This window comes from Mycteria americana, unplaced genomic scaffold, assembly GCF_035582795.1.
Source record: "Mycteria americana isolate JAX WOST 10 ecotype Jacksonville Zoo and Gardens unplaced genomic scaffold, USCA_MyAme_1.0 Scaffold_27, whole genome shotgun sequence".
NCBI lineage: Eukaryota > Metazoa > Chordata > Aves > Ciconiiformes > Ciconiidae > Mycteria > Mycteria americana.
Window position 1 is genome coordinate 1,661,201 of NW_027445609.1, and position 4,595 is coordinate 1,665,795.

The following is a 4,595-nucleotide window of genomic DNA, read 5'->3' on the forward strand; positions in this document are numbered from 1 at the left end:
TGTGGGCGCAATCAGTGGACGTTTCAAATTTGGCAGCCGGGCTCTGCCAGAGTCACATAGGCATTGTTGCATCATAACCAACCAAGGCTTGCGCAGAGCGCGAATGTCTGTGCGGCAGCGAATGCAGTTCCAAGGGACAGTGAAAACCAGGTAGAGCTTTCAGTGCTGGCAGCTTTCGTGTGGGCGCAATCGCTGGACGTTTCGAATTTGGCAGCCGGGCTCTGCCAGAGTCACATAGGCATTGTTGCATCATAACCAACCAAGGCTTGCGCAGAGCGCGAATGTCTGTGCGGCAGCGAATGCAGTTCCAAGGGACAGTGAAAACCAGGTAGAGCTTTCAGTGCTGGCAGCTTTCGTGTGGGCGCAATCGCTGGACGTTTCGAATTTGGCAGCCGGGCTCTGCCAGAGTCACATAGGCATTGTTGCATCATAACCAACCAAGGCTTGCGCAGAGCGCGAATGTCTGTGCGGCAGCGAATGCAGTTCCAAGGGACAGTGAAAACCAGGTAGAGCTTTCAGTGCTGGCAGCTTTCGTGTCGGCGCAATCAGTGGACGTTTCAAATTTGGCAGCCAGGCTCTGCCAGAGTCACATAGGCATTGTTGCATCATAACCAACCAAGATTTTGCGGACCGCGAATGTCTGTGCGGCAGCGAATGCAGTTCCAAGGGACAGTGAAAACCAGATAGACCTTTCAGTGCTGGCAGCTTTCGTGTGGGCGCAATCGCTGGACGTTTCGAATTTGGCAGCCGAGCTCTGCGAGAGTCACATAGCCATTGTTGCATCATAAACAACCAAGGCTTTTGCGGACCGCGAATATCTGTGCGGCAGCGAATGCAGTTCCAAGGGACAGTGAAAACCAGGTAGAGCTTTCAGTGCTGGCAGCTTTCGTGTGGGCGCAATCGCTGGACGTTTCAAATTTGGCAGCCGGGCTCTGCCAGAGTCACATAGGCATTGTTGCATCATAACCAACCAAGGCTTGCGCAGAGCGCGAATGTCTGTGCGGCAGCGAATGCAGTTCCAAGGGACAGTGAAAACCAGGTAGAGCTTACAGTGCTGGCAGCTTTCGTGTGGGCACAATCAGTGGACGTTTCAAATTTGGCAGCCGGGCTCTGCCAGAGTCACATAGGCATTGTTGCATCATAACCAACCAAGGCTTTTGCAGAGCGCGAATGTCTGTGCGGCAGCGAATGCAGTTCCAAGGGACAGTGAAAACCAGGTAGAGCTTTCAGTGCTGGCAGCTTTCGTGTGGGTGCAATCGCGGGAAGTTTCGAATTTGGCAGCCGGGCTCTGCCAGAGTCACATAGGCATTGTTGCATCATAACCAACCAAGGCTTGCGCAGAGCGCGAATGTCTGTGCGGCAGCGAATGCAGTTCCAAGGGACAGTGAAAACCAGGTAGAGCTTTCAGTGCTGGCAGCTTTCATGTGGGCGCAATCGCTGGACGTTTCAAATTTGGCAGCCGGGCTCTGCCAGAGTCACATAGGCATTGTTGCATCATAACCAACCAAGGCTTTTGCGGTGCGCGAATGTCTGTGCGGCAGCGAATGCAGTTCCAAGGGACAGTGAAAACCAGGTAGAGCTTTCAGTGCTGGCAGCTTTCGTGTGGGCGCAGTCGGTGTACATTTCAAATTTGGCAGCTGGGCTCTGCCAGAGTCACATAGGCATTGTTGCGTCATAACCAACCAAGGCTTGCGCAGAGCGCGAATGTCTGTGCGGCAGCGAATGCAGTTCCAAGGGACAGTGAAAACCAGGTAGAGCTTTCAGTGCTGGCAGCTTTCGTGTGGGCGCAATCGCTGGACGTTTCAAATTTGGCAGCCGGTCTCTGCCAGAGTCACATAGGCATTGTTGCGTCATAACCAACCAAGGCTTGCGCTGATTGCGAATGTCTGTGCGTCAGCGAATGCAGTTCCAAGGGACAGTGAAAACCAGGTAGAGCTTTCAGTGCTGGCAGCTTTCGTGTGGGCGCAATCGCTGGACGTTTCGAATTTGGCAGCCGGGCTCTGCCAGAGTCACATAGGCATTGTTGCATCATAACCAACCAAGGCTTGCGCAGAGCGCGAATGTCTGTGCGGCAGCGAATGCAGTTCCAAGGGACAGTGAAAACCAGGTAGAGCTTTCAGTGCTGGCAGCTTTCGTGTGGGCGCAGTCGGTGTACATTTCAAATTTGGCAGCCGGGCTCTGCCAGAGTCACATAGGCATTGTTGCGTCATAACCAACCAAGGCTTGCGCAGAGCGCGAATGTCTGTGCGGCAGCGAATGCAGTTCCAAGGGACAGTGAAAACCAGGTAGAGCTTTCAGTGCTGGCAGCTTTTGTGTGGGCGCAATCGCTGGACGTTTCAAATTTGGCAGCCAGTCTCTGCCAGAGTCACATAGGCATTGTTGCGTCATAACCAACCAAGGCTTGCGCTGATTGCGAATGTCTGTGCGGCAGCGAATGCAGTTCCAAGGGACAGTGAAAACCAGGTAGAGCTTTCAGTGCTGGCAGCTTTCGTGTGGGCGCAATCGCTGGACGTTTCGAATTTGGCAGCCGGGCTCTGCCAGAGTCACATAGGCATTGTTGCATCATAACCAACCAAGGCTTGCGCAGAGCGCGAATGTCTGTGCGGCAGCGAATGCAGTTCCAAGGGACAGTGAAAACCAGGTAGAGCTTTCAGTGCTGGCAGCTTTCGTGTGGGCGCAATCGCTGGACGTTTCGAATTTGGCAGCCGGGCTCTGCCAGAGTCACATACGCATTGTTGCATCATAAACAACCAATGCTTGCGCAGAGCGCGAATGTCTGTGCGGCAGCGAATGCAGTTCCAAGGGACAGTGAAAACCAGGTAGAGCTTTCAGTGCTGGCAGCTTTCGTGTGGGCGCAGTCGGTGTACATTTCAAATTTGGCAGCCGGGCTCTGCCAGAGTCACATAGGCATTGTTGCGTCATAACCAACCAAGGCTTGCGCAGAGCGCGAATGTCTGTGCGGCAGCGAATGCAGTTCCAAGGGACAGTGAAAACCAGGTAGATCTTTCAGTGCTGGCAGCTTTCGTGTGGGCGCAGTCGGTGTACATTTCAAATTTGGCAGCCGGGCTCTGCCAGAGTCACATAGGCATTGTTGCGTCATAACCAACCAAGGCTTGCGCTGATTGCGAATGTCTGTGCGGCAGCGAATGCAGTTCCAAGGGACAGTGAAAACCAGGTAGAGCTTTCAGAGCTGGCAGCTTTCGTGTGGGCGCAATCGCTGGACGTTTCGAATTTGGCAGCCGGGCTCTGCCAGAGTCACATAGGCATTGTTGCATCATAACCAACCAAGGCTTGCGCAGAGCGCGAATGTCTGTGCGGCAGCGAATGCAGTTCCAAGGGACAGTGAAAACCAGGTAGAGCTTTCAGTGCTGGCAGCTTTCGTGTGGGCGCAATCGCTGGACGTTTCGAATTTGGCAGCCGGGCTCTGCCAGAGTCACATAGGCATTGTTGCATCATAACCAACCAAGGCTTGCGCAGAGCGCGAATGTCTGTGCGGCAGCGAATGCAGTTCCAAGGGACAGTGAAAACCAGGTAGAGCTTTCAGTGCTGGCAGCTTTCGTGTGGGCGCAATCGCTGGACGTTTCGAATTTGGCAGCCGGGCTCTGCCAGAGTCACATAGGCATTGTTGCATCATAACCAACCAAGGCTTGCGCAGAGCGCGAATGTCTGTGCGGCAGCGAATGCAGTTCCAAGGGACAGTGAAAACCAGGTAGAGCTTTCAGTGCTGGCAGCTTTCGTGTGGGCGCAATCGCTGGACGTTTCGAATTTGGCAGCCGGGCTCTGCCAGAGTCACATAGGCATTGTTGCATCATAACCAACCAAGGCTTGCGCAGAGCGCGAATGTCTGTGCGGCAGCGAATGCAGTTCCAAGGGACAGTGAAAACCAGGTAGAGCTTTCAGTGCTGGCAGCTTTCGTGTCGGCGCAATCAGTGGACGTTTCAAATTTGGCAGCCGGGCTCTGCCAGAGTCACATAGGCATTGTTGCATCATAACCAACCAAGATTTTGCGGACCGCGAATGTCTGTGCGGCAGCGAATGCAGTTCCAAGGGACAGTGAAAACCAGATAGACCTTTCAGTGCTGGCAGCTTTCGTGTGGGCGCAATCGCTGGACGTTTCGAATTTGGCAGCCGAGCTCTGCGAGAGTCACATAGCCATTGTTGCATCATAAACAACCAAGGCTTGCGCAGAGCGCGAATGTCTGTGCGGCAGCGAATGCAGTTCCAAGGGACAGTGAAAACCAGGTAGAGCTTTCAGTGCTGGCAGCTTTCGTGTGGGCGCAATCGCTGGACGTTTCAAATTTGGCAGCCGGGCTCTGCCAGAGTCACATAGGCATTGTTGCATCATAACCAACCAAGGCTTGCGCAGAGCGCGAATGTCTGTGCGGCAGCGAATGCAGTTCCAAGGGACAGTGAAAACCAGGTAGAGCTTACAGTGCTGGCAGCTTTCGTGTGGGCACAATCAGTGGACGTTTCAAATTTGGCAGCCGGGCTCTGCCAGAGTCACATAGGCATTGTTGCATCATAACCAACCAAGGCTTTTGCAGAGCGCGAATGTCTGTGCGGCAGCGAATGCAGTTCCAAGGGACAGTGAAAAC